The following is a 25,586-nucleotide window of genomic DNA, read 5'->3' on the forward strand; positions in this document are numbered from 1 at the left end:
GCTCCCATCCCACTCTCGGTGGTCAGGCGCATTCTGGCCGTGCTTCTTCCAAGAGAGGTCTGTTTGTTCTGTTGGCAGCTCGTGGTACTTTCACCATTCCCTACCAGCACTCAGGTTAAGTGCATCGATTCTTCTTCAGTCTTCTTCAATCAAGGTTCAACTTCCACAGGCAGATGAGAAGTCTGAAAATACCAAGGCTGGGCCAGGTGCACTTCACTCCTCAAAGCGGCATCTTTGTGGATAGCATAGTTCTAATAGACGAAAATCTCCCTTTCCTGAATATTTGTACACACAAGTGCATTGTATGAGCAACAGATGGGAGTGGGGGGGTGGTGGCCCCAGACCACCCGTTTACTAACTGGCTACCCGGGGGTGGGGGTGGGGGTATGGTTGTCCCTGAGGTTGGTAGAATAGGGGTGGATTTTCCTTACACACGTTGGCTCTGGGCTCAGTTCTTATATGCACATCTCAGTGGGCTACCCTTCACCAAGCAAACACACCCACATTTACCACCGGGGTAGAGAAGGGAATGCAAGATGGAAAAGTTACACACAAACATAACCCAAACCAAAAAAGCATGGGCTATCGGAACAGTAAGTGTTTGACTCTTCTTGCTGGATGCTGTGCTCTTGCGGCTTGTCTGTGGTGTAGCAGCAATTTCCCCCTTTTGTGTCGTGTCGTATCCAATTGCATAAATAGGTGGATATTTATTTGTCCTGTCGAGAGTAGCCATTGTGCAGTCTCGTTCATCCAGATGCACCGTTGCCAATTGCATGTGTGCACACACAACGCAGACCTTTACTCTAAAGACAGAGAGCAGATAAAGCAAGCCTTAGGCATTAAAGTCCGGAGAGTGGTGTGAAGGAAAGTGCTGAGTGGTGGTGGAGGGGCCTCTGCAATGCTGGAAAGCTTCTAACCCTTTACCTGGGCCACCCAACACAGAGGGGCTCATCCTGTGATGGGTAATTCACGGTTTCCTACCTCAAATAGATGAAGAGACCATTGACTGCATACCGGTGACAGAACAATACATCTTTGTATATTCATAGAATTGGATACTATACAGCAATGGAAATGATCATCCAGTTACTCTTCACACACACACACACACACACACACACACACACACACACACACACGCGTATCAATATAAACCAAGCCCACTGCCACCCAGGTGACCCAACTGGAAGGTTTCTAAGACTGTCAAGCTTTTATTTTTCTTTCTTCAGATAAAGCATTTAATAGCAACACACACACACACACACACACACACACACACACACCCAACAGTCATTGGTAAAACACGATGCGAATTTGAACAAGGTATTTTCATAACAAGGGATTTCAACAGCAGATCAGACCGAACGTCTTTCTGATGCACACAGCCTCCTCTTTCCCCTGCAGGTGGCCGGTGTGGTGTTTTGGAACCAATGGCCTTTCGGTTAGCACCCGCTGCCTAATCCACAGTGCCACTATGCCTTCCACTCTCTTCCCCGCCAGTTTCGGGTTTCTTACTAGTCTCTTTATAAGTAGTCTTGCAATCGTCACATTTGTCTTTGGGTGCACATGTGCATACGTTTCTGTAAGCTGTATGCAGAAGATAGATGGCTGGATTACAGAGTGCACATGGGGTCTTGGTCACAAGGTTCTCTGAGATGGTCACAAGAATGTATCTCCTGCCTGAAGAACCTTCCCTCCAGTGGCACCCCCTCTTGACCAAACACTTGGTATTTTGATTTCAGTTACACAGGCGGCTGGGTCACGGCTCTGCCTTGCATTTCCCTGATGACTAATGGGGTTGAGTACCTTTTATATGTTTATTATGGGTCTTTATAGATCACCTTTTGTTGCGTTTGAGTTTTCCATTGAGTGTGCTTTTTCTGACTTGATTTAAAGAGTCTTTTGCTGGTTAAATACATTACAAATGTCACCCATGCTGTAACTTGTCTGTTAATTCTCTCAGTGGTATCTTTTGATGGATATTCTTAGTTTCATTAGATTTAATTTATGAGTCTTTTCATTTAGGGTGAGAGTTACACTGCATTCTGTATAAGAAGTCTGACTTTTATTCCAGAATCATGGTCCTATTCTCATTTTACCATCCAGCAGCTCGATTGTTACGTAGAACATTTTGTGTTCGGATGTACACTCCACTTGGAGGAGATGGTTGTGTATAATGAGAAGTCTAGGTTCAGGTGTTCTATATAAATTAGAAGTGTTTTTATTGTGATATCCCGTGGTTTTCTTTTTTTCTTTCTTTTTTTACTTAAAAGATCATTTTATTGGGGACTCTTACAGCTCTTGTAACAATTCAGAAACAGTGTATCAAGCGTATTTGTACATATGTTGCCATCATTATTTTCTACACATTTACGTTCTATTGAGCTCTTGGTATCAGCTCCTCCTGTTTCCCTCCGCCCAACCCCATGATCCCTCGATAAATTATAAACATCTTCATATCTTACACCAACTACTGTCTCCCTTCCCCACAGTTTCTGTGGTTTGTCTCCCTGGAGGGAGGCTGTGTGGTTCTGTGCCCATCACTGCGATCCGTTCTCCCTTCCCGCCCTTCTCTCCCCACCTTCGCCCTACCCTTCTGGTATCGCTATTCTCATTCCTGTTCCTGTATTCCAGGTGAGGTGAGCTCTTATCTCTTATCTGTACCTGTGCACATGCTCCCTGTTAGCCCACAGTGAAAGGCAACATTAGTTCATGATATTGGGGGGTGCACATGACGAGGAACCAGAGGAATATTGTGTGTTTCATCAGAGCTATACTGTGCCCTGGTGGACATGTCCCTCCTGTGACCCTTCTGTGAGGGATGGCCCATTGTGTACAGATGGGATTTGGGTCGCTGCTCCAACACCCCGGGTTTTCAACAAAATGGGTTGTTTGCTGGATTGTTGCCCAAGGTTTCCATTGACACTTTTGCAGCAAAGTGACCAGGTATTACGGGTCAGTTTTCTCACATATCTGTTCCGTTCTATGCAGGTGGATCTGTATCTCTGTGTTAATCCTCAATAGTCTTAATCAGTGTGACTATATATGAGAGACCTGGCGGTATCATGGGCCACAGTGGGGCTACTTGGCTCAGGGTCAGCAGTTCAAATGGATCAGTCATTCCGTCAACCAGGAGGCTGGCTGCCCCATGCGGGTCTATGGTCTTGGAAGACCTGGAACCTCAGAATGGGCAGTTCTACTCTGTCCTGTAGGCTCATTGTGAATCAGAACGACTCATTAACAGCCTTTTATTTTGTTTTTCTATTAATCAGGTACACACAAGGTTCTCGTTAGCCTTTTCTTCCTCAACAGAATCTTGGTTTTCTTATCTCTTTGTGTGATGGGCTCAAGAAATTCATGGGACAAAAGTCCATTGTATTTTAATTCCATTTCCATGAAATTTTTGAAGCCCTCCCTTGTATTTCTAAATAAATTGTAGAATCAGCTAGTCAATATTACCAGAAAGACTTGTTGGAATCTATCTGGCAATGTTTAGAATATATACATCAATTTGAAGAGAAGTACCATCTTTATATAAAAATTGGGTTCTTCAATCCATGAATATAGTATATATCTTCATTTACTTAGGTCTTTAACTTTTCTCAGTATTTCATAAGTTTCTTGATGGAAAGGTGTTCGCTTTTATTTTTATTTAGAAATTAGAATTTATTATTTGATATTATTTAAAAATTTTTTAATTCTCTTAGACAAGTAGGCATACACGTATATCAGCCTGGCCTGCAAGACTGGCAACATTTCTAAACTCATTGTTGACTTCTGGAAATTTACTCACAGATTATGCTGCCCTTCGACATGCACGGTTACATTTTGAAGGATAGCAGTGTGGTTTCTTTTTCTGAGCCTTCTTGTTATTCCTTTTTTTGTTCTGCTTTGTCCTGCTGAGGAGGCCCCGTACATTGTTAAATGGACAGAGGCAATCGCCATTCACATTCCTTTTGTCAGATGGAAATGTTCTTGATATTGTTGGATAATTCCCCAGCCCCCTTTCCTCCTGTCACAGGAAACAGTAGGGAGTGCGCCCCTTATTTTTGACTCAGAACAGCCCAGTGTGAGAGCGGAATGATGCACGGCGTTCTTTAGGCTACCATGCTGCCGGGAGCTGATGCCCAGGTCTCTCCCAAGGAAAGCCACGTGGCAGGTTCAAATCCGGACCTTCTGGCTAGCAGCCCAATGAGTCACCAATGACCCACCAGGACTTCTCCATGGTGAACTGCCTAGATTGGGCTTTGATGGTAGACTAACCTCCATCTTCTGAATTAACCTAACTTTTCCTTGATATATTGCAAGAAATGATTTGCTAGCAATTTGTGGTGGGGGTTCATCTATGTTTCAGAGAGTGAGTGGCCCTACAAATCATTTCCTTGTAATGCCCTCATCGCAATTACACAATCTGTTGTCAACTTTAGACTCCGAAGAGTGTAGGGGTGGCGTTTAGCCCGTCAATCAGGTCACAGCTTGATGACCACATTGGAGGCGCTATGGAGAGAAATAGCTCACTGGAGGCCAGACCCACACTCTCTGTGATTGATCTCCCTGCTGAAAAGCCACGTGGAGCTATGTTGATGGACTCAAAGCTCTGTAGCTTGAGGAGGCACGTGGAGACCCACACCAGTGCTGGGATGCTTCCACCACCATTGGATCCACTAGACTTTCCACCCACTGGCCTGAGATCTTGCTGCATTCAGGACCATTGCCTGTGCTGCGCGAGTCTGAAGAGGAATTTCTAGACAGGTCTTGGATATATGAGCTAATATCGGAATATGGACTTGATCTGGACTGGATGTTTTCTTAATATATAATTACTCTTTCATATTAAGCTCTTTCTTATACACATATAAGTGTGAATTTGCTTCTCTAGTCAACTCAGACTAACACAGTCCTGGTAAACTTTTGATGTCAACATTGGCTCCCTCTAATGTGAGTAGGAGGTGTTCCCCCTCTTACTATTGTTGGCAGGAGTTGATTGACATTGGTGGCTTTTCTTCTTTGAATGTTTGTGTTGAGTGGAGCACTATGATGGGTTCAGGGTCCCAGAGCCCGATGTCTTACTGTGGACTTGTAAAGGGAAAGCCCTCTGCAGTAACCCTTTCAAGAATATACCTGATTTTGGATTCCTAGAGTCCTCTCAGTTCTGAGAATGCTCATCACCAACATGTTGGTTGTCGTGGGAGCCCCCAGGGAGGTATTCCTGTGGCTGTGCCCTCTGGCGACAGCTGGTGGATCTGGGACGGACACCAGGCTTGTGCTTGGCTAGTCACAGTCTCTCCCAGGGACGTGTGGGTGGAACAGAGGAAGAGAAGCAGAGTAGATTCCCGGATAGAGAGTTAGGAAGCTCGAGACGTTGGAAGGGTTGGTGACGCTGTAGGTGTTGAGAAGTGGAGATGATTCGTGGTAGACATGGCCGTCGGGAACACCAACACTGTCATTTCAGCTCATCAAAGCATACGGGGATGTCTGCTTTCACGGTCGAGTGTCATCTCTAAGGATACATCATTTTCAAGCAAGCAGTCTGCAACTGTTCTACTGCAGGGCCACTGCCCAATTCTCCCTCCTACAGACCATGAGGGCTGAACTAGGATTGTTCCTACGGTTTTAGACAGAAGCAGAATTCCTTCCCTAGTCCAGCTTGAGAAGTGCATTTAGGCAAACGTTTACATAAATGATCCCGTATGAACACCGTGAAACCCCATCAGGTCCCAATGAACATCAACTACAGCGACGTTTTAACCCAGAAACCCAGAGAGGAAAGAATCCGAGTGAGAACAAGGCTGTCGGTTTCTTTAGAGCAAGTTTATTTAGAAGCTTTGCAGGGTCTAGAGTGGACGTTGGAGGCCAGGTCATCAGAGCGAGCTGCTGTTCGAGAAGAATGTCCAGGAAAGGGAAGAAGGGTTTGGGGAGCTTGGTGGCCCTGTAGGGTGTCAGGGCCCTGACAGCGCTGCATGTCAGGTGGGAGAGGTGCTGAGGGGAAGGAGAAAGGAAAAAGAGGAAGAAGGAAGAGGAAGGTGGGGGAGGGGAGCAGTAGGCTTGGTGTCTTCCGAGCACCATCCTCATCCAGTGAGTTCTCTGGGCGTCTTTAAGGGCAGGGTTCTTAAGTCTCAGCAGAAGTGAGTCCATAGAGGAGTAATGGGAGTGAGGAGCTGGTTCCAAGATGGGTCACAGCAGAGGCGGAGACACTTAGTCTCTCTCAGGAGTGGGTGCCTTAAGCTGCTGAGTATCAGAGCTGAGGTGCCCTATGCCCAGTGGATAGACAACAAGCTATGTGGCTCTGGGTTCTTTAGTCAGACTGCTCCTGAGCACATGGAACCAAGAGCTTTAGATCTTGCACTGACAGCAAATGGGGCCACAGCAGCTGGCCTTGCCACAGCTGGACTGGCAGCAGGACTGCCCACAGCCCGAAGAGCAGCAGCAAGGTTTGCAGCAGCTGGTCTGGCAGCAGCAGGGCTTACAGCAAGTGGACGGGCAGCACGACTGCCCACAGCCCGAGGAGCTGCAGCAAGGTTTGCAGCAGCTGGTCTGGCAGCAGCAGGGCTTACAGCAAGTGGACTGGCAGCACGACTGCCCACAGCCCGAGGAGCTGCAGCAAGGTTTGCAGCAGCTGGTCTGGCAGCAGCAGGGCTTACAGCAAGTGGACTGGCAGCACGACTGCCCACAGCCCGAGGAGCTGCAGCAAGGTTTGCAGCAGCTGGTCTGGCAGCAGCAGGGCTTACAGCAAGTAGACTGGCAGCATCCACAGGAGCCACAGCCTCCCTTGCAGCCCCCACATGAGCCACATCCTCCCTTGCAGCCCCCACACGAGCCACATCCTCCCTTGCAGGCCCCACAGGAGCCACAGCCTCCCTTGCAACCCCCACAGGAGCCACATCCCCCCTTGCAGCCCCCACAGGAGCCACAGCTGGAGCAAGAGCAGCCAGGCACACAGCAGCACACGGGCTTGCAGCAGCACACGGGCTTGCAGCAGCACACGGGCACACAGCAGCTCGATCCACAGCCCCCACAGCCTCCACAGCCACCACAGGCAGAGCCACAGCCCCCACAGCTTCCACAGCCAGAGCCACAGCCGGAGCCACAGCCCCCACAGCCTCCGGAGCAACCACAGCAGCCCATGATCCTGGTGTGTCGAGAGAGGATGGGTTTCCTTAGAGTATCAGAGAGTGAGGGAAGAGGATGAGTGATGGGGTCTCTTGTGCCAGCAGCCCTTTATACCCCTCCCTGCGCTCTGGCTTCCACAGGCTGAGTTCCTTCTTCCTGTTCTGAGAGCTTCCTGGGTCATGCTTGGTGCATGTGAGTGGTTCTTGTCCTCCTGAAGAGGCTCCCATTGGTTGTGGCATGTCCTTTCTGTGGGGCTAATTTTAACCTGTTTGCATGCTATCCATGGAATCTTATATCCAGCGGATCTAGCTTCTCTGGCATGCATATGCACACGTATGTTTCTTGTCGCAGTTTCCATGATAACATGAACACCCTTCCTACAGAGGAATGGATGAATGAACTCTAGTGTATTCATACCGTGGAATACTATACATCCATCTACAAACCACAGCACCTCTTCAACACCTCAAGACACAGACACAAGTAGACAATCAGGCTTAGCAGACTCAGTCCATCTTACACAGATTCACATTTAATACCACTATTATTACCATGCAAGACCAAGAAAAAGAAATGTGGCTTGTACCCCAAAAGAGAGGACTTTGATGTCTCTTAGAGGCATTGGGACGTGGGTGGGAGCAAGAAGAGGAAGGGGCTGCATATTGAGGAAGGCTGGGGCCCGTATAGACCCACATATATAGAATGATAAACAGGTTTTTGTTGATTTCATTCCTTGGGATGGGCTCTGTAAATATATACTATGTGTTTCTTTCATATATGTAATAAATATGTATCGCTGTACATAATATATTTATATCTCTCTCTCCAGACTCCTTGCACTCCATCTACGTAGTGTTGTGAACAACTAAAAAATTATAGTAAAACTGATATGGACTTGGAGTTTCTATTGACAAGCAAGTTCATCTCAAACAAACAAACAAACGAACAAACAAACAACCCTCTAACAAAGAAACAAAAAACACCATATCTTCAGGGAGTCCTTAGTTGGCAAACTACTGAAACATCTGACCCAGCCAGGTTGATACAACACTCAACTCTCACAGGTGAATATTCTGTAAATGTGTCTGGGCTAAATATTGTGGATTGCGTGGTTTCATTCTTCGACCTCATTGTTGAGTTTTCTGGGCAATTGTTCTATCTCTCATCAAATGTATCTTACTGTAATACATCAGGTTGAATGGAGAAACACATCCAGTGAAACATTTCTGTGTATCAGAAAGAACTTCCTCTTTAGAAGTAATGAGAGATGAAGAAGCTATTCTGTGCCAGGCCTATTCATGTCCCAAGATTTATATTAGTTCCTAAGTCCCATACTAGCCCCTAAGTCCGATACCATCCCCTAAGTCCGATACTAGTTCATAAGTGCTCTACTAGTCCCTAAGTCGTATACTAGCTCCTGAGTCCTATACTTTTCCATAAAACCTATATTGACTCCTAAGTCCTATACTAGACCCTAAGTCCTATATTGCACCCTAAGTCCTATACTAGTCTCTAAATTCTATACTAGTCCCTAAGTCCCATACAGGTCCCTATCCCATACTAGTCACTAAGTCCTATACTAATCCTTATGTCCTATACTAGTCCCTAAGTCCTATACTAGTGTATAAGTACTATGTTGGGCCCTAAGTTCTATACTATTCCCTAAGTCCCATGCTAGCCCCTAAGTGCTATAGTAGACCTTAAGTCCTATCGCAGTCTCTAAGTATTTCTTAGGGCCTTAAGTCCTATACTAGTCCCTAAATCTTATACTGGGCCCTAAGTCCCATACTGGTCCGTAAGTCCTATAATATTCCCTAAGTCCCATACTGGTCCCTTAATCCTATTATAGTTCCTAAATTCTATACTAGTCCTTAAGTCCCATACTAGTCCCTAAGTCATATATTAGTCCCTAAATTCAATACTAGTCTCTTAGTCCCATACGAGCCCCTAAGTCCCATAGTAGCCCCTAAGTCCTATACTAGTCCCTCAGTCCTATACTAACCCCTAAGTCCTATAGTAATCGGTAAGTCATATAATAGTCTCTAAGTCCCTCTTCAGACTCACACAGCCCCCTGCCATGCACCGATAGGTGATGCAGAATGCATGTAAGTTGATCCCAACTGGTGGGTCCGAAGTCGCATGGATGGACGGTCAGTGGAGTCATGGAAGGGCACCACGTTCTCTCAGGATTAGTAGCAGAATCCCAGATGGCAAAAAGGCCCAGAGAAGACGGAGAGGGAGGGCTCCAGGGTCCTCCTTATAAGAAGGCCACACCCCCTCAGAGGCATCATCAGGTTGTGACCGGATTGACAGGGTGGATGCCACCCCGACCCTCGCCTACATCTCGGCTTGATACAGTCTTCCACCACACTTCCTGTGATTGTAGACTTGTCTGTTTCTCTCTCCAGGTCGGGGAAAGTTGGATGGCTGTCATCTGGGACTCTTTCATTGCGTGCAAAGATATTTGGAATGGCCAGGTCCTGTGTGCAATAGATACTTAATCGTCATATAACGGTCTTCCTTGTCACCTATGCCGGAGTTTACCTTAGAGTCTGTCTCATCAGAAATTCGTATTGGCCCTCTCCCCACAGCTCTTAAGAAGCAGATAGAGACCATTGTCGTCCTGGCTATGGTGGGTCAAACCCAGACGTGTCCAGTTGACCCCCCACAGACACGTCCTGAGTTTGTCCTGGGTGCAAATATGTCTTCCTGGTTCCATGACCGAACTGTCTTTTCTGGCTTTTGGAATATTGAAGGGGATTTTTTCCTTCTTACACATTACGTGGATTTTTGTCTTCAGACAATTATGAGTTTATCCTTATCACCTTCGAGCGATCTTATTGTTATTTTTTGTTTGCTGGTTTGTTTCCTTTTAGGTCTCCCGGCTGTGAAGCGCAGGAGGAGTGGATGCCTAATGATAATAACTGATACATGGGATTTAGAGAATGCACGGTGGGGGTGTGGGTGGGTGTGGGTGTTAGGGAGCGGGAGGGAAAGTGGACTGGGGGAGTCGATAATGAAGACAGGTGGGGAGCGAGCACTAGAACTGATTGTGATTTCACAACACATTTGAAAGGTGATTCCACCATGTGGGGTGGGAGCCGGGGAAAGCTCTAAAATTGATGTGGCCATTTGTATGTACGATTGTCCTTGATAGGATCGAGCAATTGAACTAGTTTAAATCAAAATTAGGCCAGACCTCTCTTTTGACCCAACATGAATTTGGTCTGTGCTCAAATATGTCTCAAGTGATTCACAGAAGAATTTTCTTGTCTGGCGCTTAAAATCTTGTTGGTGTTTTTATTCTTTCTTACTCTTAATGCTTCCAGTGAGTGTGTTCTATTCCGCGCTCAGTTCAGGCCTAGGCCGCGTGCTTGCTCAGTGGGTGTAGAGACTGCGTCCTGGTCTCCTGCTCTCCTCGTGCTGGTCCAGCTGGCGGTGCCTGGCGTGTGTTTCTCGGGTCGCTGACCAAGGGCCTAGACCTCCTTCCCCTTGTCGACTTTCCTGAGGGTTTCCTTCTGGGTCTGGTGGATGAGGGTGAGAGCTCGAGAAGGGGGTTTGTGGACACCTCGGATGTTGGGGAGCTTGGACGCAGCACAGCCAGTGAAGTTGGAAGTGCGCAGCCGTGACACCCGCATCCCCAGTCCCTGCAGCGATTTCAGCAGCGTTTCCTTTTCTTGTCGAAGGGTCCAGGTCATGGCCGTGACCGTGGCTGTGCTTTTCTCTCATTTTTATCTGATCTTATTGTTGTTTTCATCTTTAGGTCCATTTGGCTTTAGTTTTCCATGTGTCCGTTGCGCCCCCAGTTTAGGAAGCGCAGAGGAGAGGATGTGCAGATACACTAACAAATGCAGTGGGTCATTGGGGGTGGAGGGTGGGAAGGAGCATCCGGGTCGCGGAACTAGGGGACATTCCGTGGATGTGGTAGGGGCGAGGGAGCATTGGAGCGCATTGTGAGTGTGTCTACACAGCTCTTGTTAGAAGCGGTTCAACAGTGGACGTCAACGTGTATGTATATTACATGGAGTAACCTGCTGAAAGAAAGAAAGCCCACGTGACTCATGATTACCACGCGCGAAGGAGGAAACGTTTCCGTTAGGGGCACTGAGTCCATTTCCACAGTGGTGGAACAATTTGGAGAGGGAGAACAACCATATTTGTTCGACATGAAGAGCATGCGCAGTGGCAAAGGATTATACACAGAGGAGTTGTTGAACTGGGGAAAGCTTGGTTGTGCATATTTGTGTCTAAATTAAAGAAATTACACAAATAACAATGAGTATGGGGGAAAAGAAAATGTTCTAAAACAGATTGTCGTCAAGATCTTAACTCTTGATATCATGGAACTATTGCAATATACATTAAATGGGTAAAGTGGGCAAATGATCCTAATAGTCTTTTATCCCTGCCTCCAAGGTGTGACTTCCACTTTGTCCTGGTGAATTATTTGTTTCATATATGTTTATATTCTATTGGTCTGTGTTTAAAAAAATCATTTTATTGGGGTCTCTTTACAACTCTTATGACAAACCGTATATACATGCATTGTGTCAAGCACATTTGTATATTGGTTGCCTTCATCATTCTCAAAATATTTGGTGTCGACTTGAGCCCTTGGTATCACGTCCTCATTTTCCCTCCCTCTTTACAAACCCCTCCATCATGAACCCTTGAAAATTGATAAATCATTATTATTTTGTCATGTCTTACACTGTGCGACGTGTCCCTTCACCCACTTTTCTGTTGTCTATTCCCCAGGGTGGGGTCATATACAGATCCTTGTAATTGTCCACCACCCCTTCTTATCCCACCTTCCATCTACCCTCCTGCTATCACCACTCTCACCACTGGCCCTGAAGGGATCATGTGTTCTCGATTCCTTTTATTTCATCTCTTATCTGCAGCAGTGTACATCCTCTGGTCTACCCGGATTTGTGTGTCAGAATTGGTAGTATGATAGTGGGTGGATGGGGGAGGAAGCATTGAAGAACCAGAGGAAAGTTGTGCGTTTTATCGTTGCTACACAGTACCCTGACTGGCTCATCTCCTCCCTGACCAGTGCTTTCACCCCCAGGATTTTTGAATTTATGTTCATTGGGGATATTTGTCTGTAATTCTGAATTCTTGTGGGATTCTTTCCCGGTTTCGCTGTCAGAGTTATACTAGCTGCATTAAAAGGGTGCAGGCGTTTGCTGTGTTTTTCTCTGTTCTGGAACAGTTGTGTAGGATTGGTGTCACTTCTTTCCTGAATGCTTGGTAGAATTCTCCTTGAAGCCATCTGGCCTGGGTGATTGTTTTGTTGGCAATCCCTTGATAACTTGTCTATTTCTTCTATTCTTGACATCCACCTGCAGTAGTCTAGGGAGGGATTGTTTTTCCTAGTATTTGTCCGTGTGTCCCAAGTTGTTGAATCTATTGGAGCAAGGCCTTTGTAGTACTGTGTAATTATCCTCTTGATTTCATTAGGGTCCACTGTAGTGGCCTTTGTTTTGTCGCTCATGCTTGCTATTGACATTTGTCCTTTCCGCTCATTGGGTAGGTGTGCCAGCTTTTAGCTGCATGGATCCCTCCTCCCCCTAGCTGTATTAATTTCCCCCATAGTTTTTTGTTTGCCCTCTCATGAATCTCAGTCCTGCTCTTTATTATTTCTTTTCTTTTGCTCTTAGTAGGATTGTGCTGTTGACTCTGCTCTAATTGCTGTAAGTTTTGTGTCAGCATAGCAGTCCTAAGTCTCTCTTCCTTTGTCCTGTGTGCCTGTGTTCGTATCAATCTTCCTCTGACAACTAAGTGACTTTTCTGTGTCCCAAAGGTTTTGGTATGCCATATTCTCATTCTCGTTGGTGTCTCGACACTTCCTAAGTTCATCTCTGACCTGGGCCAGTACCCACTTCTTTTGCAATAGAGAGTTATTAATCTTCCAATTTTTCGCCCATTTTATCTTAATGATCCTTTAGTTGATTTCCAGCCTTATGGCATAGTCGTCAGAGGAAGATGACTGTATGATGTCAACGTGCTTGAATTCACACACGTTCAAGTTGTGTTCCAACATCTGGGCTATCTTTGAGTACGTGCCATGTGGGCTTGAAAAGAATGTGGATTTGTCTTGCATGTGGGTGGAGAGCTCTTAAAATATCTATCAGATCCAGTGGTCTAATTGTAATGTTTTGATGTGTTGCCTCCTTGTGAAGCTTGTTTCCCTGTGATCTAACTTTCTGGGGGAGTGGTGTATTAAAGTCACCCGCTCTAATTGTTGAGCCTGTAGTTTCTTTGTTCATCTTTTGGAGTCTTTGATTGATGACTTTCATGGGTCTCTCGTTGGGTGAGTATATATTTATTATGCTAACTGGTTCTTGGTCTACTGTTGCCTTGGGCATTGTATAGTGCCCCCGCTTATTTCTTGTTATGACTTGCACCTTGTGATCAATTTTGTCTGAGATTAGGATTGCAACTCCTGCCTTTTCTGAATTGCCATTTCATTGGTATATTTTTCTGAACCCTTTGATTTTCAGCCTCTTTTTGTCTGTAACTCTAGGTGTGTCTCCTGTATACAGCAGATTGACAGCTTATGTTTTCTCAGCCAGTCTGCTGACCTCTGCCTTTTAATGGCTGAGGTTCAGTCCATTGATATGCAGGGTCATTACATCCATCTGTGGATTCTGTGATGTCATCTTATACTTTTTGAGTTGAGTGTTTTCCCACCTCCCTTTCTTATCACTGTTTTGTGTGTGTATGTGTGTATGTTTCATTCTTGCCTTCTCCCTATCGTTCAGCTAATGCTCACCTGGGATACTGCATTTTCTTTGTTGCCGTCTGGGTGGGATTGTTCTGTGTGGTGGTCTCTTGTTTGTGCTCAGTGAGTGCTGTTATTCTGCCTATACTGGTTGTTAATTGTACTTTATAGGGCTGGATTGCTTTAATGTATTTTTTAAGTTTTTCCTTGTCTGGGAAGACTCTTCTTTTCGATAGATTATTTGGCTGGATAGAGTATTCTCGGGTGTGTGGTGTTTTCCTTCAATAGTTTGAATCTGTAACTCCACTCTCTCCTCTTCTTCATCGTGTGCGGATAGGTCTGAGCATTCTTTATTGGGTACCTTTATTGGTTACTGCTTGTTTTCCCCTGGTAGCTCTCATGATTTTTTCCTCTTGCTCAATGTTGGATAATTTTGCTATTATATGCCTTGGTGATTTCTTGGAATTGAGCCTAGTTGGCATTCTTTTGGCCTCCTGAATGGTTGCCTGGCTTTCATTCGTTAAGCTGGGGGAGCGTTCCTCTGAGACGTTCCATGGTATTTTGTGCTGCTGACTTTCTTATTCATTGTGTCTTGTTCCGGTAGCCCCATTATTGTAATGTCGTGCCTGTTCACAGCATCAGACAAGGATCTCAAGTTTTCTTGAATTTCTCGGGTTACCTTATTGGACTTCCTTTGCTGTTTGTTGATCTGTCTGTCTGGTTATGCTCTAGGTCACTGGTGCAATTCTCGGCCTCCTCAAGTCTGCGGGCAAAGCCTGTGAATTTGCTACTGCATTTTGTTGTCTCATCCTTGGGTCTCATATTTCTCTTCGGTGTGTAGTCTTTATCTCCTCTATCACATCACCCTCTTCTTGTATTGTTTCCGTCCTATCCTGTATAACTTCAAGCAGCATTCTGAAGATTTATTTCTGTGGCAGGTCAATGTGTGCTTCTTCTGTGTACATTGTTTGGTTCAGGACTTCTTCCAACATTGCATTTTTGTTTTGTTTTACAACGTGGAGCTTTCTGGGGCTGAAGGCTGTTTACATTGTATTGTTTTAGAGGAGCCTTGCACCATTCTCCATTGAGTAATAGAAGCCTGGGATTTCTCTTTGGGAGACTCGTAGGAATGCTTCTCTGAACTGCCTGCAGCTAATAGCACTGTGGTTTCTGGGTACTGCTTTATCCTTCCGCAGTTTCAGTCTTTTCCCAGCCAATGAGTATTCTGTTATTTGGAGGGCAAGCTGGATGGTCCTGTCCAGGATGCTGGTTGCGTATCTGTGGACCCACGAAGATGGGGCTGCACAGGATGATTTCACAAGTAGCCGGTTTGGAGTGGCCCACGGTGGCATATGGTGCTTACGAAGGTGTTCAGGGGTGCCTGCTGCAACCAGGGTTCTATGGAGGGCAGTTGCATGTGCCCCTTTTGGTGTCGGAATTGCATTAGGTGACTGGATGCCACATAAGTCGGCCACTGGTTTTCACAGCAGTGTGGATTATAGAAGCCTGTTTGACGAGCTGCGTTGGGCCATGTGAGGCTCTCCATCAGGCGGGAGGACGTTCTTTCAGCCACATGGGACCATGGAGAACAGGGATGGCGCCTCTCAGGCACGTGGGCATACTGTGGAAGGTGGGCAGAGGTTCCCCATGTTACGTGGAACTCTCCAAATGCCGGGTAGGTTTTCCACTGGCTGCATTAAAGGGCCTTGGATGGTAGATATGAGTTCTCTTGCAGAGGAACATGGGCGGAATTTCTCCAGCCATGTTTTTCTGCACAGAGGGCGGAGATCCCCAAGCTGTGTGGAGAGCTGTGGGGGAGGTCAGATGCTTTCAGACATCCTCCCTTAGGGTGAACATTTTCCAGACTGCAGTGGGCCCCACTCCCTGCTGTTAAGGGAAATGGACAGATCTGCAGTCATTGATTTCGCTCCTGTAAGAGGGGTTCACACCCTACTGATAATGGCTCCTATGGAGATCCAGCTGCCATCCTGACTATAGGATCTGCCCATCTTGTCACATGTATACTCCGAATCCCTCGTCTTCCTATTGGGTGTATATGCCTAAACCAACCATTCTCATTGCTGAATAACTTATAGTGCAACCCCTTCCTGTGAGGTATGTCTTTACCTGTAATTAGTGGGCTTGCACGCTCCCAAATATATATAGGCGTGGATTAGCAATAGAGAGCTCTTGCTCTCTCGGCTCTTCCCTTCACCTCTCCTCAGCTCCCTCTCCTCCCCTGTTTCCTTTCCCCTTCTTCTCCATCACTTCCCCTCTCTCCACGTGGACCTCAGTTGGGGCTCAGGTGAACATGCTACCATGAAATGTATATGACTCTATTATTGCAATATCTCTTTTATCTTTCATGCTCTCTATGATATATATATTATATATATATATATATATGTCAACCGCACTATTGTACTTATTCAACCCATGATTAATTTGGTGGCGCTGGCTCCCCCAAATTCATACCACAGAGAGATGTCATCATTTCCTAAAGGCAAAATGGAGTGGGCTGGGAGCCGGCAGTTTCATGTGAAAATAAATAGAGGGGAAAAAAAAGTTGAGCCCACTGAGACTGTGGAGTAATGTGAAAAGAGAGGGAAATAAAAGTAAGGATAGAGCTGAGGCCTGATGATCTGACCGTGGAGCTGGAGAGCTTTAAACCCTGTCATCAGGTGGCGGTAAGCTGTGTTGCAGTAAAGCCCTTGGGCTGGCCGAAGGACTGTGTCTCTGGCCTCGACTGTGGCAGGGTTCAGGTCCAGTTGTAGCCAGCCTCCACAGTGGTAAACCTGGCAATATTTCTGAGCTGATCGTTGCCTTCTGCAAATTTACTGGGAGATTATTTTGACTCATCTACATGAGCAGTTAACGAGTTTTGAAGAATTGTAGTTTGGTTTCTTTATTTGGAGCCTTTTAAATTATTTTCTTATTCTGTTTCCTATGAAGGGCGCTAGGAATTCCCATACAATGTTAAATGAAATTAGGCAATAGCTGCTCTCATTGCTATTCAGAGAATGAAATAGTTTTGAGATTACTGTACAACTCCCTCCATTTGTCTCCTGTGAAAGCAAACTGTAGTCACAGGAGCAGAGTAGGATGATGTCACGGCATTGTCTAGGTTGACATGCTGACGGAGCTGATCCCCGGTCTCCCTGAGCAAGGACACGGGGCAGGTTGAAATCCCAAACCTTCTGGTTAGCAAGCCAGTGCATCGCCCTTGACCCACCCGACGGGACTGCCCCGGTTGGGTTTCCAGGGGTAGATGAACTTCGATCTTCTGGATCAACCAAACTTGGTCTTGATACATTGCTTGAATCTGTTGACAACCAACTCTGGGAGCGGGTCTAACCTCTCTCTTTCAGAGAGAGGTTGATCAGACATAATGTTCCCATGTAATGTCCTTGTCAGCTTATGATGTCAACGTTGGCTCCCTCTAATGTGAGTTGGAGGTGTTCCCCTTCTTACTATTGTTGGCAGGAGTTGATTGCCATTGGTGGCTTTTCTTCTTTGAATGTTTGTGTTGCGTGGAGCACTATGATGGGTTCAGGGTCCCAGAGCTCGATGTCTTACCGTGGACTTGTAAAGGGAAAGCACTCTGCAGTAACCCTTGCAAGAATATACCTGATTTTGAATTCCTAGAGTCCTCTCAGTTCTGAGAATGCTCATCACCAACATCTTGGTGGTTGTCGTGGGAGCCCCCAGGGAGGTATTCCTGTGGCTGTGCCCTCTGGCGACAGCTGGTGGATCTGGGACGGGCACCAGGCTTGCGCTAGGCTAGTCACAGTCTCTCCCAGGGACGTGTGGGTGGAACAGAGGAAGAGAAGCAGTGTAGATTCCCAGATAGAGAGTTAGGAAGCTCGAGACGTTGGAAGGGTTGGTGACGATGTAGGTGTTGAGAAGTGGAGATGATTCGTGGTAGACATGGCGGTCGGGAAAACCAACACTGTCATTTCAGCTCATCAAAGCATACGGGGATGTCTGCTTTCACGGTCGAGTGTCATCTCTAAGGATACACCATTTTGAAGCATGCAGTCTGCAACTGTTCTACTGCAGGGCCACTGCCCAATTCTCCCTCCTACAGACCATGAGGCCTGACGTAGGATTGTTCCTACGGTTTTAGACAGAAGCAGAATTCCTTCCCTAGTCCAGCTTGAGAAGTGCATTTAGGCAAAAGTTTACATAAATGGTCCCGTATTAACACCGTGAAACCCCATCAGGTCCCAATGAACATCAACTACAGCGGCGTTTTAACCCAGAAACCCAGAGAGGAAAGAATCCGAGTGAGAACAAGGCTGTCGGTTTCTTTAGAGCAAGTTTATTTAGAGGCTTTGCAGGGTGTAGAGTGGACGTTGGAGGCCAGGCCATCAGAGCGAGCTGCTGTTCGAGAAGAAGGTCCAGGAAAGGGAAGAAGTGTTGGGGAGCTTGGTGGCCCTGTGGGGTGTCAGGGCCCAGACAGCGCTGCATGTCAGGTGGTAGAGGTGCTGAGGGGAAGGAGAAAGGAAAAAGAGGAAGAAGGAAGAGGAAGGTGGGGGAGGGGAGCAGTAGGCTTGGTGTCTTCCGAGCACCATCCTCATCCAGTGAGTTCTCTGGGCGTCTTAAAGGGCAGTGTTCTTAAGTCTCAGCAGAAGTGAGTCCATAGAGAAGTAATGGGAGTGAGGAGCTGGTTCCAAGATGGGTCACAGCAGAGGAGGACACGCTTAGTCTCTTTCAAGAGTGGGTGTCTCAGGACGCTGAACCCCAGAGCTGAGGTGCCCTATGCCCAGTGGATAGACAACAAGCTATGTGGCTCTGGGTTCTTTAGTCAGACTGCTCCTGAGCACATGGAACCAAGAGCTTTAGATCTTGCACTGACAGCAAATGGGGCCACAGCAGCTGGCCTTGCCACAGCTGGACTGGCAGCAGGACTGCCCACAGCCCGATGAGCAGCAGCAAGGTTTGCAGCAGCTGGTCTGGCAGCAGCAGGGCTTACAGCAACTAGACTGGCAGCAGTCACTGGAGCCACATCCTCCCTTGCAGCCCCCACTTGAGCCACATCCCCCCTTGCAGCCCCCACAGGAGTCACAGCTGGAGCAAGAGCAGGCAGGTACACAGCAGCACACGGGCTTGCAGCAGCACACGGGCACACAGCAGCTGGAGCCACATCCCCCCTTGCAGCCCCCACCGGAGCCACATCCCCCCTTGCAGCCCCCACAGGAGCCACATCCCCCCTTGCAGCCCCCACAGGAGCCACAGCCTCCCTTGTAGCCCCCACAGGAGCCACAGCCCCCTTTGCAGCCCCCACAGGAGCCACAGCCCCCCTTGCAGCCCCCACAGGAGCCACAGCCCCCTTTGCAGCCCCCACAGGAGCCACATCCTCCCTTGCAGCCCCCACAGGAGCCACATCCCCCCTTGCAGCCCCCACAGGAGCCACAGCTGGAGCAAGAGCAGGCAGGCACACAGCAGCACACGGGCTTGCAGCAGCACACGGGCTTGCAGCAGCACACGGGCACACAGCAGCTGGAGCCAGAACCCCCACAGCTTCCACAGCCACCACAGCTGCCAGAGCCTCCACAGCCTCCGCAGCCAGAGCCACAGCCCCCACTGCCGGAGCCACAGCCTCCGGAGCAACCACAGCAGCCCATGATCCTGGTGGGTCGAGAGAGGATGGGTTTCCTTAGAGTATCAGAGAGTGAGGGAAGAGGTTGAGTGATGGGGTCTCTTGTGCCAGCAGCCCTTTATACCCCTCCCTGCGCTCTGGCTTCCACAGGCTGAGTTCCTTCTTCCTTTTCTGAGAGCTTCCTGGGTCATGCTTGGTGCATGTGAGTGGTTCTTGTCCTCCTGAAGAGGCTCCCATTGTTTGTGGCATGTCCTTTCTGTGAAGGCTAATTTTGACCTTGTTTTTATGCTATTTATGGAAACTGATACCCAGCGGACTTAGCTTCTCTGGCATACATATGCACACGTATGTTTCTTGCAGCAGTTTCCATGATAACATGAACACCCTTCCTACAGAGGAATGGATGAATGAACTCTAGTGTATTCATACCGTGGAATACTATACATCCATCTACAAACCACAGCACGTCTTCAACACCTCAAGACACAGACACAAGTAGACAATCAGGCTTAGCAGACTCAGTCCATCTTACAAAGATTCACATTTAATACCACTATTATTACCATGCAAGACCAAGAAAAAGAAATGTGGCTTGTACCCCAAAAGAGACGACTTTGATGTCTCTTAGAGGCATAGGGATGTGGGTGGGAACAAGAAGAGGAAGGCGCTGCATATTGAGGAAGGGTGGGGCCCGGATAGACCCACGTATATGGAATGATAAACAGGATCTTGTTGCTTTCATTTCTTGGGATGGGTTGTGTAAATATATACTATGTGTTTCTTTAATATATTAAATATGTATTAATGTAGATAATATATGTATCTCTTTCTCCAGACTCCTTACACCCATCTACATAGTGTTGTGAATGACTAAAAAAATAGTTTTTAAGGGGGAATAGTAAAACTGATATGGACTTGGAGTTTTTTCTGATAAGCAAGTTCATTTCAAACTAACTAACTAACTAACTAACTAACTAACTAACTAACTAACTAACTAACTAACTAACTAACTAACTAACAAAAAGCACCCCGTCTTCAGGGAGTCCTTAGTTGGCAAACTACTGAAACATCTGACCCAGCCAGGTTGATACAACACTCAACTCTCACAGGTGAATATTCTGTAAATGTGTCTGGGCTAAATATTGTGGATTGCGTGGTTTCATTCTTCCACCTCATTGTTGAGTTTTCTGGGCAATTGTTCTATCTTTCATCAAATGTATCTTCCTGTAATACATCAGGTTGAATGGAGAAACACATCCAGTGAAACTTTTCTGTGTATCAGCAAGAACTTCCTATTGAGAATTAATGATAAACGAGGAAGGTATTCTATGCCAGGCCAATTCATGTCTCTAAGTGCTATACTAGGCCCTATGTCCTAGTAGTCCCTAAGTCCCATACTAGTCCCAAAATCCTATAGCAGTCCTTAAGTGATATACTAGTCCCTAATTCCTATACCAGTCCCTACGTCCTATATTTGTCCTCAATTCTCATACTAGTCCATAAGTCCTATATTGAGTCCTAAGTCCTATACTAGTCCCTACGTTCTGTAATAGTCCCTAAATCCCATACTAGTCACTAAGTCCTATACCAGTCATAAGTCCCATACTAGTTCCTAATTACCGTACTAGTTCCTAAGTGCTATATTGGGTCCAGTCCTATACTAGTCCTTAAGTTCTATAATAGTCCCTAAGTCCCATACTAGTCCCTAAGTCCTATACTTGTCCCTAAATCCTATACCAGAGCCTCAGTCCTCTATTGGGTCCTAAATCTTATACTAGTCCCTAAGTTCTATCCTAGTACCTAAGTCCCGTACTAGTCCTATGTCCTATACTATTCCATAAGTCCTTTGTTGAGCCCTACGTCCAATACTAGTCTGTAAGTCCTATATTAACCCCTAAGTCCCATACTAGTCCCTCAGTCCTATACTAACCCCTAAGTCCTATAGTAATCTGTAAGTCATATACTAGTCTCTAAGTCCATCTTCAGACTCACACAGCGCCCCGCCATGCACCGGAAGGTGATGCAGAATGCAGATATGTTGATCCCAGGCTGGTGGGTACGGAGTCTCATGGACGGGCGGTCAGTGGAGTCATGGAAGGGCACCAACATCTCTCAGGGGTAGTGGCAGAATCCCAGAAGTCAAGAAGGCAAAAGGCAAAGATAAACAAGTTGCCATCTAGCTGAGAAGCATCAAAGCCCACATGGAAGAAGCAAACCAGCCTGTCTGACCCCAAGGTGCAGAAGGGACCAGTTATCAGACATCAAAGAGCTAAAAACCATATCAGTGGGTGTCTCCCTCCCAGATAAGATCAATGAAGACAAACGTGTTTCAGTTCTTTCTAATTGTTCCGAGTATCTGTCATTATAGCCATACCATCCTATTTTGACCTCTGTGGCTCTATAAAAGGTGCTAAAGTCTGGTAAAGCAAGCCGTCACAATGTATCTTTCTTCTTCAGAAGTTCTCTGCTAATTCTGGGCTTCTTCCCTCTCCACATGAAGTTGGTCATCAGTTTTTCCAATTCTTTGCAGAAAGACGATGGTATTTGTATTGGAATAGTAGTGAACTTATATCTTGGCAGACCTGACATCTTTACTATATTCAGTCTTCTGATCCACAAACATGGGATATTCTTCCACTTGTTGAGGCCACTCTTGGTTTCTTGTGATAGTGTCCTGCAGTTTTCCTCGTACAAATATTTTGCTTTTGAAGTCAGGTATATACTAGATATTTCAATTTGTTCTTGGCTATTGCAAGGGATGCTACCTTTTTTTATCCTTACTTCCATGGTCTTCTTTGGTATGTATAGAATCCAGTAGACTTCTGTTTGTTGATCCTGTATCCTGCCACTCTGCCATATCCTTCTATTGCTTCCAATACTCCCCTTGTGCATCTTTTGGGATTTTCCATATATAAAATCATATCATCTGTGAACAATGATATTTTTACCTCTCCCTTCCACAGGTAATTATATTTGATGTCTTTCTTCTGCCTTATCTTGTCAGGTAGGACCTGCAGTACATTGTTAGATAAGAATGGGGACAGAGGGCATCCTTGTCTGGCCCCCTTTTTCAGTGAGATTGTTTTAGTCTTTTCTCCATTGACTAGCACGTTGGCTGTTGGTTTGTCCTATAAAGCTTGTATTGTATTGAGATTTTTTCCCTTCCATTCCTATCTTCTTGAGTGTTTTAAACAGGAATTGGTGTTGGATGTTGTCAAATGCCTTTTCCGCATCTATTGATATTATGATGTGGTTCTTATAATTTTCATGTCAGTGTGGCGAATGATTCTAATAGTCTTTTATCCCTGAGTCCCTGGTATAACTCCCACTTTGTCCTGATGAATTATTTGTTTCATATACGTTTATAATCTATTGGCCTGTGTTTAAAAAAATCATTTTATTGGGGTCTCTGTACAACTCTTATCACAATCCATATATACGTCCATTGTGTCAAGCACATTTGTATATTGGTTGCCTTCATCATTCTCAAAATATTTGGTGTCGACTTGAGCCCTTGGTATCAGCTCCTCTTTTCCAACCCTCCTCGCAAACCTCTCCGTCATGAAACCTTGAAAATTGATAAATCATTATTATTTTGTCATGTCTTACACTGTGCGACGTGTCCCTTCACCCACTTTTCTGTTGTCTATTCCCCAGGGTGGAGTTTATATACAGATCCTTGATATCGTCCACCCCACCCTTTTTAAATCCCACCTTCCATCTACCCTCCTGCTATCACCACTCTCACCACTCGTCCTGAAGGGATCATCTGCTCTCGATTCCTTTTATTTCATCTCTTATCTGCACCAGTGTACATCCTCTGGTCTAGCCGCATGTGTAAGGCAGATTTGGGAGTATGATATTGGGGGTTGGGGGTGAGGAAGTATTGAAGAACCAGAGGAAAGTTGTGCGTTTTATCGTTGCTACACAGTACCCTGACTGGCTCATCTCCTCCCTGACCAGTGCTTTCCCCCCCAGGATTTTTGAATTTATGTTCATTGGGGATATTTGTCTGTAATTCTGAATTCTTGTGGGATTCTTTCCCGGTTTCGGTGTCAGAGTTATACTAGCTGCATTAAAAGGGTGCAGGCGTTTGCTGTGTTTTTCTCTGTTCTGGAACAGTTGTGTAGGATTGGTGTCACTTCTTTCCTGAATGCTTGGTAGAATTCTCCTTGAAGCCATCTGGCCTGGGTGATTGTTTTGTTGGCAATCCCTTGATAACTTGTCTATTTCTTCTATTCTTGACATCCACCTGCAGTAGTCTAGGGAGGGATTGTTTTTCCTAGTATTTGTCCGTGTGTCCCAAGTTGTTGAATCTATTGGAGCAAGGCCTTTGTAGTACTGTGTAATTATCCTCTTGATTTCATTAGGGTCCACTGTAGTGGCCTTTGTTTTGTCGCTCATGCTTGCTATTGACATTTGTCCTTTCCGCTCATTGGGTAGGTGTGCCAGCTTTTAGCTGCATGAATCCCTCCCTCCCCCTAGCTGTATTAATTTTCCCCAAATTTTTTTGTTTTCCCTCTCATGAATCTCAGTCCTGCTCTTTATTATTTCTTTTCTTTTGCTCTTAGTAGGATTGTGCTGTTGACTCTGCTCTAATTGCTGTAAGTTTTGTGTCAGCATAGCAGTCCTAAGTCTCTCTTCCTTTGTCCTGTGTGCCTGTGTTCGTATCAATCTTCCTCTGACAACTAAGTGACTTTTCTGTGTCCCAAAGGTTTTGGTATGCCATATTCTCATTCTTGTTGGTGTCTCGACACTTCCTAAGTTCATCTCTGACCTGGGCCAGTACCCACTTCTTTTGCAATAGAGAGTTATTAATCTTCCAATTTTTCGCCCATTTTATCTTAATGATCCTTTAGTTGATTTCCAGCCTTATGGCATAGTCGTCAGAGGAAGATGACTGTATGATGTCAACGTGCTTGAATTCACACACGTTCAAGTTGTGTTCCAACATCTGGGCTATCTTTGAGTACGTGCCATGTGGGCTTGAAAAGAATGTGGATTTGTCTTGCATGTGGGTGGAGAGCTCTTAAAATATCTATCAGATCCAGTGGTCTAATTGTAATGTTTTGATGTGTTGCCTCCTTGTGAAGCTTGTTTCCCTGTGATCTAACTTTCTGGGGGAGTGGTGTATTAAAGTCACCTGCTCTAATTGTTGAGCCTGTAGTTTCTTTGTTCATCTTTTGGAGTCTTTGATTGATGACTTTCATGGGTCTCTCGTTTGGTGAGTATATATTTATTATGCTAACTGGTTCTTGGTCTACTGTTGCCTTGGGCATTGTATAGTGCCCCCGCTTATTTCTTGTTATGACTTGCACCTTGTGATCAATTTTGTCTGAGATTAGGATTGCAACTCCTGCCTTTTCTGAATTGCCATTTCATTGGTATATTTTTCTGAACCCTTTGATTTTCAGCCTCTTTTTGTCTGTAACTCTAGGTGTGTCTCCTGTATACAGCAGATTGACAGCTTATGTTTTCTCAGCCAGTCTGCTGACCTCTGCCTTTTAATGGCTGAGGTTCAGTCCATTGATATGCAGGGTCATTACATCCATCTGTGGATTCTGTGATGTCATCTTATACTTTTTGAGTTGAGTGTTTTCCCACCTCCCTTTCTTATCACTGTTTTGTGTGTGTATGTGTGTATGTTTCATTCTTGCCTTCTCCCTATCGTTCAGCTAATGCTCACCTGGGATACTGCATTTTCTTTGTTGCCGTCTGGGTGGGATTGTTCTGTGTGGTGGTCTCTTGTTTGTGCTCAGTGAGTGCTGTTATTCTGCCTATACTGGTTGTTAATTGTACTTTATAGGGCTGGATTGCTTTAATGTATTTTTTAAGTTTTTCCTTGTCTGGGAAGACTCTTCTTTTCGATAGATTATTTGGCTGGATAGAGTATTCTCGGGTGTGTGGTGTTTTCCTTCAATAGTTTGAATCTGTAACTCCACTCTCTCCTCTTCTTCATAGTGTGCGGATAGGTCTGAGCATTCTTTATTGGGTACCTTTATTGGTTACTGCTTGTTTTCCCCTGGTAGCTCTCATGATTTTTTCCTCTTGCTCAATGTTGGATAATTTTGCTATTATATGCCTTGGTGATTTCTTGGAATTGAGCCTAGTTGGCATTCTTTTGGCCTCCTGAATGGTTGCCTG

The sequence above is a fragment of the Tenrec ecaudatus genome, chromosome 4, assembly GCF_050624435.1.
Source record: "Tenrec ecaudatus isolate mTenEca1 chromosome 4, mTenEca1.hap1, whole genome shotgun sequence".
Lineage (NCBI taxonomy): Eukaryota > Metazoa > Chordata > Mammalia > Afrosoricida > Tenrecidae > Tenrec > Tenrec ecaudatus.